Source organism: Myotis nattereri, assembly GCF_964212035.1.
Source record: "Myotis nattereri genome assembly, chromosome: 15".
In the NCBI taxonomy this organism is placed as follows: domain Eukaryota; kingdom Metazoa; phylum Chordata; class Mammalia; order Chiroptera; family Vespertilionidae; genus Myotis; species Myotis nattereri.
In genome coordinates, this window is record NC_138090.1 from 34477179 (window position 1) to 34492969 (window position 15791).

A 15791-nucleotide genomic window follows, 5' to 3' on the forward strand; every position below is an offset into this window, starting at 1 on the left:
TTCCGGCCGAGGGCACATGCCTGGGTTGTGGGCTCGTTCCCCAGTGGGGGTATGCAGGAGGCAGCCAATCAATGATTCTCATCATTGATGTTTCTATCTCTCTCTCCTTCTCCCTTCCTCTCTGAAATCAAGAAAGAAATATATTTTTAAAAAATGCATTTTATTTAATGACCAAGTACACAAATTCAAATACACATTCACACACTTATATAATTAAAACAATATGGACGCTTACCAGGTAGGATGCATTGAGAAATGTTCTGCTCTGTGTTCTTTCATTTAAAAAAAAAAAAAAAAAGCGGGTCACAACTTAGTAAAATTTGCAAACAACAAATATGTTACAACACATAACAGCTCTAGAGTAATACTAACTTATAATTTTGGGGAAATTTATAGACTTCCTCCTTCTTAGAATTAGCCCACAAGAGTACTCTATGTACTCAGAGAAAACAAAAATTATCTTAGCCTTGTTACACATGTCCAGCCTGGACATGGTGGGTGCTTTCAGTGTGCTTAAATCACCTACTTTCCCAAGCCCAAAACTGAGGGGGTGACTTGCAACTATGTGTGTACTGCACATTTTATCCAACAGTCCTTTTTATATATGCTATTTCATTTGATCTTCACAACAACCCTGTGAAGTAGGCAGGAAAAATATATATTACCAGATTTGCTTTTCAGATAAAGTTAAGGCTCAAAGTGGTTAAGTGATTTTCCAGGTTATCAAATATTTGGGAAGAGGCAGAGAGAATAAGAACCATTAACTTTTAGGTTGAGGCTCTTTTCTCTAAACCACATAGACTCAGAGAGTACAATCTGACCTCAAATATTTTTACCACTTAATCCTCCTTTTCTTATTGTTGATTCAAGTTTTTCTAGGACACAACAAAAGACGTGATTCTAAACTTATCCTGCAATGTTTATACTTCTCTACCAATGAAAACTTATGGCCATAGGATATATATTCTTTTGGAAAGTACTGTGTCCTTAGCTTTAGTCTAAAGGAACATCTATACTAGTAAAAGGATAATATGCTAATTAGACCAGATCGACTGGACATCTTCCGGTCATCCTGCCTTTCTTCTGAACAAAGCCACAGTTGTGGGGGCCAAGGCAGAGATGGTTAGAGGCAATCAGGCCAGCAGAGGAGAGCAGTTAGGGGCGATCAGGTCGGCAGGGGAGGGCAGTTGGGGGTGATCGGGCTGGCGGGAGAGGGCAGTCAGGGGCGATTAGGCAGGCAGGCAGAGGGGTTGGGGGATCAGGCAGACAGGCAGGTGAGTCTTTAGGAGCCAGCAGTCCCGGATTGCGAGTCAGACATCACCCGAGTGGTCCCAAATTGGAGAGGATGCAGGCCGGGCTGAGTGGCCCCCCTGCCCCCATGCATGAATTTCATGCACCGGGCCTCTAGTCCTATATAATAAAAGCCTAATATGCAAATCGACCGAATGGCAGAATGACCAGTTGCTATGACATGCACTGACCACCAGAGGGCAGATGCTCAACACAGGAGCTTCCCCCAGCTTGAGGGCCCCAGGCCAGCCAAGGCAGGTATGAGCAGGGTCCCCCGACCTCCCCACCAGTCTTCCTGCAGCAGGAGACAGATGGTGGCAGCAGTGGGGGGCAGGGCTGGCTGGCGAGTGGGTGGTGCTGTCCCTGATTGCCCTGCTGGTGGCAGGGTTTGGGGCCAGTGAGTGGGTGGCTTCTGGCTGCCTGCTAAGGTGAGTGCCAGCGGCGGCCCCCCAATCACCCCACCTGCTGGTCGCCTTGCAGAGGGAGGTGACCGGTGGTGGCAGTGGGGAGCAGGGCTGGCCAGCAGGCAGCGTCAGACCACCAACCAAGGCGGGTGCCAGCTGGGGCACCCCAATCGCCCTACTGGTTGCCCCACAGGTCGGCTCTGATCGCCGGCCAGGCCTAGGGACCCTGACCTATATATTGGGAACAGTCTCTCAGATTTAAAAATTAAAACCTGGCAAGGCTACTCTAACACTGAAAAAACAGGATGATGCAGCAATGACATGCATGGACTCTGGCTTGCACATTTTGTGGTCAGTCCTGATTTTGACACTTATAACTGTGTGACAAAGCCAATTACTTAACTTCTCCCTGCTTCAGTTTTTCCACCCATAAGATGGGGAAAGTGGTACTACTGCCTCAGAAGGATCATGTTATGTAGCTGCCCATACAAAAGCAAGATGCCTTTCACCTGTATGAAAAGTATGGTCTTTGGTGCATGCAGCATCCTGGATCGCGAGAGGGATGTCCAACTACCAGTAACACAGCAGTCGGACATCCCCCTGAGGGGTCCCGGACTGTGAGAGGGCACAGGCCAGGCTGAGGGAACACCCCCTGCTCCTGTGCACAAATTTTCTGCACCGGGCCTCTAGTAAGAAATATGAAAGACGTGAAAGGTGAAGGAAATTGAAGAGACAAGAGAAAAGGATGTAAAATAGAATGTATTAATGGATTCTAGTCCCTTTAAGCTTTTAGTTTTGTGACAGAGTTCAATAGAGAGCTTTAATGCAGATGAGATTTGAGGCTTTTGAAGATCGAAGTCTTGATGAAGTCATTCAAACTCAAACTCAAATTTTGAATGAGTAATAATGGTAGGCCTCAGGGTCTTCGAAAACTTGTACTTTTTGCTTTCCCAAAGTTCTAGGATTTGAATGCCACAATACAAAATGACTCATGTTTTTGTCCATTGATGATCTTTATATTTTTTTAAATGAAGTCCATGTTAGAGTCCATGGATATCAGTGTTCTGCAAAACTGTCGGGGATCCAAGGTTCCAGGAGGATGAGAAAAGCTCCTCCTTCCCCATCACTACACCCTCCACACCCCCAGTACTTAGTTTTTAGACTCTATTTTATTTTTACACTTGAGGCCTGGTGCATGAATTCGTGCACCAGTGGGGTCCCTCAGCCAGGCCTTTGAGATCGGGTTGAATCCGTCTCTCCAACATCCCCTGAGGGGTCCCGGATTGCGAGAGGGTGCAGGCCGTGCTGAGAGACCCCACCAGTGCACGATCGGTACCGGGGAGGGACGTGGGAGGTTTGCCAGTTGGGGAGGGACAATGGGAGGGCCCCAGGGCATGTCTGGCCCATCTGGCTCAGTCCTGATTGGCTGGACCCCAGCAGCAAGCTAACCTACCGGTTGGAGTGTCTGCCCCCTAGTGGCCAGTGCACGTCATAGTGACTGGTTGGCCAGTTGACTGTCTTCCCCCTGGTGGTCAGTGCATGTCATAGCGAGCGTTTGAGCAGCCTTAGCATATCATTAGCATATGGGTTGAGGGTTTGTTCCCTTGGCTTTGATTGGTTAAACGGACGACCAGACACTTAGCATATTAGGCTTTTTTTTATATAGGATTCTCATCCAAGGATATTGTTTCCATTGATTTTTAGAGAGAGTGGAAGGGAGGGAGGAGAGAGAGAGAAACACCTTGATTGGCCTCTCTCCTGTGCACCAATGCCGGGGCTGGTGATCAAACTGAGGTATATGCTCTTGACCAGGAATCGAACCCATGACCCATTTTGTGGCCATTTTTTTTTGTTTTTGCTATGATCTTTATTTTTCCCTGTCTTCTACTCATTTTTGGCTTTATTGTTCTTTTTATAGTCTAAAGTTAGATGTTTCTCTGTTTTTGAGATTTTTCTTGTTTCTTGAGGTAGACCTGTAATGCTGTGAATTTCCCTCTTAGGACTGCTTATGCTATGTTATATAGATTTAGGGTTGTGTTCTCATTTTTCTTTCTTTCAAGGTATCTTTTGATTTCTTCCTTGAAATCATTGTTAACCATTCATTGTTTAGTAACATGCTATTTAGCCTTTATTTCTTTATGTGTTTTTCAGGTTTTTTTTGTGATTTCTTGTTTCATAACATTATGGTCAGAGAAAATGCTTGATATAATTTCAATCTTCTTAAGTTTATTGAGACTTTTTTTGTGTCCTAACATGTGGTCTATGCTAGGAAATGTTCCATGTGCAAGGTCAAAAAATGTATATTATGTTTTGGGGTGAAATGCTCTGAAGATACCACTTAAATTGCCTTGGCTGGTGTTGCTAAGTGGTTGGAGCATCAGCCCACTAACAGGTTCAATTCCTAGTTAGGGGTATGTACCTGGGTTGCAGTTTTGTTCCCATGGCCAGTTGGGGTGTGTGAGGGAGACAACCAGTCAATGTGTCTTTCTCACATCGATGTTTCTTTCTCTCTCTCTCTCTCTCTCTCTCTCTCTCTCTCTCTTTCCCTGTTTCCCTTCCTTCTACTCCTCTAAAAATTAATGGAAAATATATCCTTAGCTGAGGATTAACAACAACAAAAAAGATACCACTTAAAGTCATCTGTTGCAGTGTGTCATTTAAGACTGCTGTTTCCTTGTTTGTTTTCTGTCTGGAAGAGCTATCGATTGATTTAAATTAGGTGTTAAAATCCCCTATTATCACTGTATTACTGTTGATCTCTCAAGCTTCCCTTCATATATATTTAGGTGCTCCTTTGTTGAGTTGCTTAGATGTTAACAAGGGTTATATCTTTTTTTGAATTGCTCCCTTTATTATGGATTCTTCTTCTTTTTCTCTTATTATAGCTTTCTTTTAAAGTCTATTTTGTCAGATATTTATATTACTACCTCAGTTTTTTGGTTTTTTTTCTTCATTTTCACTTGCATGAAATGTCTTTTTCCATTCTTTAACTTTTAGTATGTACGTATCTGTTGATCTGATGTGGGCCTCTTGTGGACAACATATATATGGGTCTTATTTTCTTATCCATTAAACTAATTTATGCCTTTTGATTGGAGCATTTAAGCCATTTACATTTAAGGTGGTTACTGATAGGTATGTACTTATTGCCATTTTATTCTTTATAACTATGTTCCTCTGTTTTTTTCTTCTTAATGAAGACTAACATTTCTTGTAATACTGGTTTGGTGGTAGTAAACTCCTTTAGTTTTTTTCTGGTCTGGAAAGATCTATTTTAATTTTAAATGATAGCCTTGCTGGATAATATAGTCTTGCTTATAGATCCTTGCTTTTCATCCATTTGAGTATTTCATGACAATCCCTTCTGCCTGAAACATTCTGTTGAGAAATCACCAGACAGTCTTATGGGAGGTCCCTTGTAGATAACTAAATGTCATTTTCTTACTGCTTTTGAGATTCTCTCTTTGTTTTTAGCCCTTTTCATTTTTATTATTATGTGTCTTGGTGTGGCCCTCTTGGGATTCATCTGGTTTGGGACTCTCTGCACTTCCTGGACTTGTATGTGTTTTTCCTTTACCAGGTTGGTGAGATTTTAAATCATTTCTTTAATATATTCTCGATCCCTTGCTTTTTTCCTGCTGATACCCCTATGATGTGGATGTTATATTTCATGTTATCTTTAGGTCTCTTAAGTTATCTTTATTTTTAAAAAATTATTTTTCTTTTTGATGCTTTGGTTGGATGTTTTCTGCTACCTTGTCTTGCAAATTGCTGATTTGACCTATTGCTTCATAAACAACTGTTTATTCCTCTTATTCTATTCTTCATTTCAGTGTTTCCTTCATTTCTGACTGGTTCTGTTATGGCTTCTCTGTCCTTTTTCATGCTCTCATTGAGTTTCTCAAACTTCAAATATCAAGTTCTTTGAGGATCTTTATAACCACTTCTTTAAATTCTATATCTGGTAAATTGCTTGACTCCTTTTCATTTAGCTTTTTCTGGAGATTTATCCTGTTCTTTTATTCAGGGAATGTTTCTTTGTCTTTTCATTTTGCCTGCCTTTTTGTGTTTGTTACTATATATTAGGTAGATCGGCTTTATCTTTCATTCTTGATAGGGTGGAGTTTTGTAGTAGATGTTTTATGGGATCCAATGGCACAGTCTCCTTGATCATATGAGCTGGATGCTCCAGGAATGCTCCTTGTTTGGAGTGTGTGCATCCTCTTATTGTAATTGAGCCTTTATTTATTTATTTTCAAGGTACTTTATTGTTAAAACAGGCCACAGCACTAAGCTTTGGCTTGTTCTGCCAGTGTACAAGCTACAAATGCTTGCTTGGCAGTTGAGGGGCACTCTGTAGTAGCACGTTTGGAAATTCAATAAGAAACCATATAAAGCAGATATTCAAATAGTTTCCATAGGAACACAGATTAGTGTGACCCCATTGCCTAGGCCTTCCACATCGTTTCATCTGTGCCAACCTTACTTACAAAGACATTTCAAAACTAGCAATAATTAAGTTAAATGGTTCCCCCAAATCCCATAAGGCAAGCTATACTCACATGACAACTACAATAATGGCATCTACACATTAATACGAGCTGAAGCACAGGCTGCTGGTTGGCATTTCATCCCACTCTCCCAGGCACAAGAAATAGGCAGAGTGCTGATGTCCTGCTCCTCCACCTGAGGCAGAAGTCATGGTTCTGGACTTGCTGCATCAGTTGCCATGTCGGCCCTGACGTCACAGAGTAATCAGCCAGCCTCTGGAATCCACTGAAAGTAGAAGTAGAAGCAACAATGTAAGCACCCAATTTTTAAAATGCATCCAGTTTCCCACATGCATCTCAGGCAAACCAAAGCGCTCTACAATGTGATCAAGGCCTTCACATGTTGATCCCCATATGCTGGATGATAATACTTCTCATCCGGTTTGGGCCTCTTCTGCAGAAGGGGCTTCACGTGTATATGATCATCATAGAGGATGCAACTAAATATCCATATACTCCATCATTTCGCATAGTACATAAGGAGTTTTTCTCTTGGCTCATCATCGTTGTCAGAGCCTGTTTGTTCCTTTAATACCAGTGTTTTGTGTGTGTGTGTGTGTGTGTGTGTGTGTGTGTGTGTGGTTTTTTTTTTTTTGCAATATTAATTGCAAGTGTGAAAGCTGATGCAACATAGTATCTTCCTGCCTCAGCTATGAGTGTCACTCCTGAGTCTGACTTGTCAAGGGCTGGATTGAATACACTGGCAATCTCTTCAAATTTAAGCTTTGTTTCCTCAGATCCAGGAAAGTCACTACCAATATCAAGCAGATGCATGTTGAAACCAACCTCAGCTCCCATGTCAAAGACACAGTGGGCATCAGAGATGGCCTGCATGAAGTTCTCAGAATTGGTACAACTACTTCCCATGTGGAAACTGACACCAATGACATCTGTTGCCAATTCCAAAAGAAACCTGTTGGTTTTGAACGTGGCACCAAATTTAACACTGAGGCAACAGACCACTTTGGAACCATCAGTGGCAATCTGCAAAACCAGCTTTGCCTTTGGATGTTCCCTGGCAACTTACATCAATTTGACTTCACTATTGAAAGTCATCCTTTGGTCTCCACTATTAACAGCATATTTAATCTGAGTTACTTTTTAAAAAAAAATACGTTTTATTGATTTCAGAGAGAGGAAGGGAGAGAGATAGAAACATCAATGATGAGAATCATCGATCAGCTACCTTCTGCATGCCTCCTACTGGGGATCGAGCCGACAACCCCGGGCATGTGCCCTTGACTGGAATTGAACTAGTCCACAGGCTGACACTCTATCCACTGGGCCAAACCAGCCAGGGAAAATCTGAGATACCTTTTTTATAAGGATTTGCATAGATCATTCTCTCTGGAGGCACCCAAAGTGTCTGCACCAATTGTATTTCAGTCTTGCTGGCACTGTCAAATCCCATCCTGATGGCAGCTAGGATCTTCACTATGTTCTCCTGTCATTGCATTTGACTGCATAAAAGGGAGTGACCCAAGGAAGAGCTTTTAACCATTTCAGATGTTTCTTTAGAATATTTCCCAGGTCTGTAAAATAGAAGGCATCCTTATCATCGGAAGAAGAGACTTCATTAATTTTTTGATTCAGCATGTCCTTGGCAGTAAAGCCCTCATTGAGGAAATGAAAGTCAAACTCTTCATTACTAAATTTGCTCATAGTTTCTAGATGTTCTGAAATGCAACAAAAAGGAAAATGAAGAGATGGGATTTTTTAAAATGGTTTTATTAATTTTTTTAAATTAAATCTTTATTGTTCAGATTATTACAGTTGTTGCTCTTTTTTCCCTCCATAGCTCTCCTCCACCCAGTTCCCACCCCACCCTCTGCCCTTACCCCTCCCCCCCACTGTCCTCATCCATAGGTGTACGATTTTTGTCCAGTGTCTTCCCACACTTCTCACACCCCTTCCCCCCTGAATTGTCAGTCCACTCCCTTTCTATGCCCCTGATTCTACTATATTCACCAGTTTATTCTGTTCATCAGATTATTTATTCACTTGATTTTTAGATTCACTTGTTGATAGATATGTATTTGTTGTTCATAATTTTTATCTTTACATTTTTCTTCTTCTTCCTCTTCTTAAAGGATACCTTTCAGCATTTCATATAATCCTGGTTTGGTGGTGATGAACTCCTTTAGCTTTTTCTTGTCTGTGAAGCTCTTTATCTGACCTTCAATTCTGAATGATAGCTTTGCTGGGTAAAGTAATCTTGATTGTAGGTATTTGCTATTCATCACTTTCAATATTTCTTTTTTTTTTTTAAATATATTTTTATTGATTTTTTACAGAGAGGAAGGCAGAGAGAGAATTAGAAACATCGATGAGAGAGAAACATCGATCAGCTGCCTCCTGCACATCTCCTCCTGGGGATTTGCCCGCAACCCAGGTACATGCCCTTGACTGGAATCGAACCTGGGACCTTTGAGTCCGCAGGCCGACGCTCTGTCCACTGAGCCAAACCGGTTTCGGCCACTTTCAATATTTCTTGCCACTCCCTTCTGGCCTGTGTAGTTTCTATTGAGAAATCAGCTGACAGTTGTATGGGTACTCCCTTGTAGGTGACTGACTGTTTTTCTCTTGCTGCTTTTAAGATTCTCTCTTTGTCTTTTGCTCTTGGCATTTTAATTATGATGTGTCTTGGTGTGGTCCTCTTTGGATTCCTTTTGTTTGGGGTTCTCTGCACTTCCTGGACTTGTAAGTCTATTTCTCTCACCAGGTAGGGGAAGTTTTCTGTCCTTATTTCTTCAAATAGGTTTTCAATATCTTGTTCTCTCTCTTTTTCTGTCACCCCCATAATTCGGATGTTGGTACACTTGAAGTTGTCCCAGAGATTCCTTACACTATCTTCATATTTTTGGATTCTTTTTTCTTTTTGTTTTTCCAGTTGGGTGTTTTTTGCTTCTTCGTATTTCAAATCTTTGACTTGATTCTTGTGATCCTCTAGTCTGCTGTTGGATCTCTGTATAATATTCGTTATTTCATTCAGTGTATGCTTAATTTCTAGTTGGTCCTTTTTCGTATCCTCGAGGGTCTCACTAGATTTATCAAGGATCTCACTAAATTTATGAGCAGTTTCTAGAAAATTCTTGAAAAACCTTACAACTGTGGTTTTGAACTCTGTATCCAGTAGTTTGCTTTCCTCCATTTCTGTCATTTGTGACCTTTCTTTGTCTCCGCATTTTGGCTGCTTCCCTGTGTTGATAGAGTGGCTTTCTGTGCTAGATGTTCTATAGGGCCCAGTGGCTCAGCCTCCCCAATTACCTGAGGTGGACACTCTTGGTGCACTCCTTTGTGGGCTTTGTGCACAGTCTTGTTGTAGTTAAGCCTTGATTGTTGTAGGTATCACTGGGAGGAATTGACCTCCAGGCCAATTGGCTGTGAGAATCAGCTGTGTCTACGGTGGGAGAACTTCTGTGCTGGAGACACCCTTCAGGGGCAAGACTTGTTTCAGTGGGGCTTTGGTGCTCACTGAGTCTGCCCCCTGAGTGTGTCCCTTATGGATCTGAGGAGAAATCTGGATGGTCCCACTCTGACCACTGGGTACACTGGCTCTTGGATCTCTAAGGAGGTGCTAATTTAGCCTCTGCCTGAGGCTACCCAGCAGGAGCTATGGAGAGATATGCAGATTCCTCTTCTTTGTTTGGGATTTGGAGGTGCCCAGATGAGGCCCAGCTGTGAAGCAATGCAAGCTGCTGTGGGGCCTTGGGCCTTCTTTTGGATGTTCTGGGTCTCTCTGACCCCGCTGCAGTTTGTTAGGTAATTTTAGATTGCAGAGGGCCAGACCATTCATATGCAAAAGCCTCTGCCCACAGCTTGGGTGGGGTTGGGTCTCAGGGAATCAACAGGGTGGAGCAAACAGCTATGGCAGATCCTCAGTCCTGCCCTAAGAGGCCCCAGGTCTCAGTGTCCCGTGGTAATCGCTGCCACCATCTCTGAGAGAAAGCCACCCTAGAGTTCTGCCTGATGCCAGATAGTCCAGTTTCTCCCCATATGAGTCTGGGTCTCCAGAGACTCACCCGGAACTGGAGTTCAGAGCAGTTGGGAGCTTGAGACTCCCTCCTGATTGAAAAAGACAACCGCATCCTCAGTTGCCAGCCTTTTCCATGTGCGCCTCCGTACCTCTGCACTTTACTTTTGTACCTCCTCTGAGTCTCAGTGTGCTTTTCTCTTTCCTTGTAGTTGTAGAATTTCCACTCAGCCAGCCTTCCTGTGGTTCTGGATGATGTCCGTTTTGCCTTTTAGTTGTTTTTTTTGAAGTGGTTGTGCGAGGCAGCAATTTCAGGTGTTTACCTATGCCGCCATCTTGGTTTCTCCAAGAGATGGGATTTAAAGAAATTATTGTCAGCTTTTCACAGAGCAGTTCTCCAGGAATTCCAAGTCCAGCAGAAGATGGGTATCCTCTTGGTGCAGCAGTGGAAGTGCCCTTGGAGCACAAGGGTGCCTTAAGCTGACCCCATGGAGCCACAGCTGCCTCAGCTGAGTGCACAGGAACACTGGCCACCCCATCAGCTACCCACCCAGCTGCCCACCACCTTGCTTCCTCCCTTGAAGGACTGCCTGCCAGAGGGGCAGTGGCGGTGGAGGCTGAGGGGATTGACAGTAATTGAGTCTTGATAGCTATTGGCCCATTTGTGCGTAAGGTTAGTCCTTAGGTGGTCTGTGATGATTGGCTTCAGCCACAGTGTATGAGCTGCTGTGAAGGTGCTAACTACATGAATTGGAATTTGCCCCAGCTGGGTCTGATGCCTGTTGAGATCTATCTTCGGATATGCCACTTTTTAAAATTTATTTTTAATTTATTTTTTTAATATATTTCTTTATTGATTTCAGAGAGGAAGGAAGAAGGAGAGAGAGATAGAAACATCAATGATGAGAGAGAATCATTGATTGGCTGCTTCCTGCACACCCCCTACTGGGGAACGAGCCCACAACCCAGGCATGTGCCCTTGACCAGAATCGAACCTGGGACCCTTCAGTCCGCAGGCTGACACTTTATCTACTGAGCCAAGCCAGCTAGGGCAAGATACGCCACTTTTGAAACTAACTGGATTCTGCTCTGTTGTCTGAAGTTGGCCAATGGGTACATGTTGGTTCTGCCAGTGACTCACCTTGGACACCATTATGGAGCTACAAAGTGATTCACAGTTTGTGGCTCCCTTTGTTGGGCCTGCGTGTGCATGGGAAGGACCAAGATTTGCACTAAGGCCACTTCCACTTGCATTGAGTCTTGGAGCAGGTCAGCAAAAGGTCCAAGATCCACATCCACCAGCTGGCTGCCTTTAGACTCAGTCACTGACAGAGCCTCTGGTGGTACTCAAGTTGCAAGAGGAAAGTTCTTAGGAGTCACCAGGTAGAGGTGAGTGGTGTTCACCAAATTGATACAGATTCAGACTTGGTTCTGTACTGGGTCTGAGTCCTTCTCAGCAAAACTCCCAGGTTATACTAAGTCTAGCTGCCATCAGCTGGTGCTCACAGACCTTTGCTGTGGGGTGGGTTATCAGAATGAAGCCAGTAGAGTTTATCAGGCCCAAATAGAATAAGATTTGGCTGTGTGAGGGGAAGTTCTACACCAGTTGGGCATGTGAAGGAATAATGTTCCCCATCCTAGAGCCATACCACTTGGTGTGTTACAGATTTTGCAGTGAGCCTGGGTTCAACAGTGTGGGGTCACCAGGTGTTGCGAGGCTGGGACTAGTGAAACTCCCTTGAGGGGGAGCACCAGTCAGCTTTAGGGAAAGATAGGATGTGGATGTTTTGTGGAGTAGCCCCTACACCAGAGCCACACAACTCAGTCACTGACACCTTTTTAGTCTGCCCAGACCTCTGTATCCCTGCCCAGTAAGCTGACTTCTCAGCAGGGTGTGAGCTTTGCAGGATGGGATGAGAGGGAGTTCAGAAGGTAGTGGGGCTACCTTCTGTATTCCTCTATGCCAAGGGTGGGCAACCCCTGGCACACGTGCCAAACATGGCACGCCAGTAACTTTTGCTGGCATGCGAAACCCTCTCTTATAATCTTCCATTTACAATTGTGAATCATTGTTCTCAGTGATGAATTTTGTTAAGTCTTGTAATAGGAGTAGCCTGGCGGATGAAAGTAGTAGCTCGTGCATATCTCTGAAGGTCACAAAATATAAACCTGATGTAAAATCTCTGTCATCAGTGATGCAACAGCAAAAGTCCCACTGATAATATCAAACGGAGTCATAAAATTTTCTGTCAGACTATCATTGTACATGTATACATTAAAAAATAAATGTATTTTCCATCATCATATACTGTGTTTTTGTCGCTCGAATGAATTTTATTATTTCTTCAAGGTTCTTCACATATGTACACCTTAAGAGATATCAAGTAGGCGTAACATGTTCTCAAAAAATTAGGGTTGGCACGTAGAAGAATTTTGAGTCAGAGATTTTGCTGGTTTTGGCACTCACTCACAGAAAGGTTGCCCACCCCTCCTCTAGGTTGATGCCATAAGGAGAAGAGTGCTCCACCCCAAAAGATGTCATCTGCGGTGTGGGAGAGAGACTCAGCATAGGGTCCCTGGTGTCTGCCCCTTCACCTCTCTTTCTAGAGCTACAAACCTGTCTCTTTTCACACACCTCTCCTGTGTTCTGCCCTTTTCCCAGTGGAGGCCAGAGTGAGTAGCTCTGAACAAGATTTTATGTGTTGGCCCTTTAAGAGGGCATCTTTGTTTCTAGCAGACTCTTATCTCTTTCTAGTGACTGAATCCCTGCTGAATTTTACAGCCAGATGGTATGTGGTTGCTTCTTCCCAGCTCTGTTGCTCTGGGCTAAGGAGCCTGCTGTAGGGTTCAGATCCTACACTTTTCAGGGGGAACCTTTGCAGCTGAGATATCCCTCTAGAACAGTAGTTCTCAACCTTCTGGCCCTTTAAATACAGTTCCTCATGTTGTGACCCAACCATAAAATTATTTTCATTGCTACTTCATAACTGTAATGTTGCTACTGTTATGAATTGTAATGTAAATATCTGATATGCAGGATGGTCTTAGGCGACCCCTGTGAAAGCGTCGTTCGACCGCCAAAGGGGTCGCGACCCACAGGTTGAGAACTGCTGCTCTAGAATCTCAGTTGTGGCCTGTGAGAGCAGGGCCAGCTCTTTTGCATCTTTACCCTTTCTACCAGTATCAATTTGGCTTCTTCTATAAGTCCCTGGTTATAAGAATTCTGTTTAGCTACTCCTCAGTTGGTTATTCATTCAGTTGATTCTATAGTTTAGTTGTGAATCCAGTTTGGTCCTAAGAGATGGTGAATGTAGTTTCCATGTATTCTGCCACCATTTTTGTTGTTGTTAGCTTTTTGTTTTAACAAGTATTTATTTATTTTTGCATGTAAAAAATTTAAATCTTTATTGTTGAGAGTATTACAGATGTCCTGCTTTTTCTCCCCGATTGCCCCCCTCCACCCAGTTCCTCCCCTGCCCCAGACCTTCACCACCCTATTGTCTGTGTCTATAGGTAATACACATATGCATATAAGATCTTTGGTTAATCTTTTCCAGCCCCCAACCCTCCTTCTCTCTCTCTCTCTCTCTCTTTCTTTCTCTCTCTCTCTCTTTTTCCCTCCTTCTCTTTAGAGTTGTCACTCTTCATATTTCCATGCCTCTGATTCTGTGTTATTCATCAGTTTATTTTGTTCATTATATTTCTTGTTCATTTTTTTGATTTTTAGATTTCATTATTGATAGATATGTATTTATTGCCATTTTATTGTTCATAATTTTTTAATCTTTTTCTTCTTCTTCCTTTTCTTAAAGAGTACCTGTCAACATTTTATGCAATACTGGTTTGGTGATAATGAACTCCTTTAGGTTTTTCTTGTCTGGGAAGCTCTTTATCTGACCATTTTCTAAAGCAGCTGTCACCAACCAGTGGTCTGTGGACCACTGGTAGTCTGCGAAGTCCGAAAGGTTGGGGACCGCTGGTTTAAGGAAACCTTTGGAGCAGCAGTCACCAACTGGTGGTCTGCAGACCACTGGTGGTCCCTGAGGTCTGAAATGTTGGAGACCGCTGTTCTAAAGGATAGCTTTGGGTAAAGTAATCTTGGTTGTAGATCCTTCCTATTCATCACTTTGAGTATTTCTTGCCATTTCCTTATGGCCTGCAAAATTTCTGTTGAGAAATCAGGTGACAGTTGTATGAGCACTCCCTTGTAGGTAACTGCTTTTCTCTTGCTGCTTTTAAGATTTTCTCTTTATCTTTAACCCTTGGCATTTTAATTATGATATGTTTTGGTGTGGGCCTCTTTGGATTCCTATTGTTTGAGACTCTGTTCTCTGACATCCCCATAATTCAAATGTTGGTACACTTGAAGTTGTCCCAGAGGCTCCTTACACTATATTCATATCTTTGGATTCTTTTTCTTTTTGTTTTTTTTTAATTCTTTTTTTATTTTATTGACTTTTTACAGAGAGGAAGGGAGAGGGATAGAGAGTTAGAAACATCGATGAGAGAGAAACATCGATCAGCCGCCTCCTGCACACCCCCTACTGGGGATGTGCCCGCAACCAAGGTACATGCCCTTGACCGGAATCGAACCCAGGACCCTTCAGTCCGCAGGCCGAAGCTCTATCCACTGAGCCAAGCCAGTGAGGACTGGATTCTTTTTCTTTTTTGCTCTTCTGATTGGGTGGTTTTTGCTGCCTCATATTCCAAATTGTTGATTGAATCTCTTGAATTATGTATGCTTGAATAGTGTATGCTTAATTTCTGACTGGTCCTTTTTCATGTCTTTGATTTTCTCACTAACATCCTTGAAAGTTTCACTAAGTCCCTTAATGCTTTCATTAATTCCCTTGAAGCTCTCATTAAGATCTTTGAGTAACCTAATAGCCATTTTTTTGAACTCTGTATCCACTAGTTTGCTTGTTTCCATTTTTTCATTTGTAACATATTAGTATTTCTTTGTTTCTACATTTTGGCTGCTTCTCTGTGTTTGTTTCTATGTATTAGGTAGAAATGTTATGTCTCCTGGAATTGGTAGAGTAGCCTGTAGGTGTCCTGTAGGCCCAGTGGCTCAGTCTCTCAGTCACCTGAGCTGGGCACTCTAGGTGCTCCCCTGTGTGGGCTCTCTGCACAGTCTTCTTGTAGTTGAGCTGTGATTGCTGTTGGTGTCACTGGAAAGAGTTGACTTCCAGGCCAATTGGCTGTAAGGTCCAGCTGTGTCTACAGTAGAAAAGCTTCTATGCAGGAGACACCCCTATGGAGCAGGACTTGCTTTAGTAGGGCTTTGGTGCTGAGTCTGTCCCTTGAGTGTGTCACTTGTGGATGCATAGAGTTGTAATCTGATATGGTTTGTCCACCAGGTGTCCTGGCTCTGGGGCCTCCAGGGAGGTACAAAGTCAGCCACTGCCTGGGACCACCTGACAGGAGCTACACAGAGATCTTCAGATGGCTGCTACTTGTATTGGGCTAGGAAATGCCCAGGCGAGGCCCAGCTATGAAGCAAGATAGGCTGGTGCTAATGCCAAGTCTTGGGCCTTTAATTGATAGGTTTCCAGCTATTGCTTGTTTAAGAGA

At 43.1% G+C, this 15791-nt stretch overlaps 1 protein-coding gene and 1 pseudogene across 2 annotated transcripts in view; one reads left to right on the forward strand and one right to left on the reverse strand.

Moving 5' to 3' along the window:
• The window catches only part of LOC308531064 (uncharacterized protein), a 62267-nt gene that overhangs the window by 36759 nt on the left and 9717 nt on the right, over positions 1–15791 (forward strand). The window lies entirely within an intron of this gene.
• On the reverse strand, positions 6279–7906 carry LOC308531355 (ornithine decarboxylase-like; annotated as a pseudogene). Its single transcript has 3 exons — positions 7559–7906; positions 6831–7341; positions 6279–6776 (listed from the first exon to the last, which is right to left on the reverse strand). The product of its transcript is annotated as an ornithine decarboxylase-like (transcript).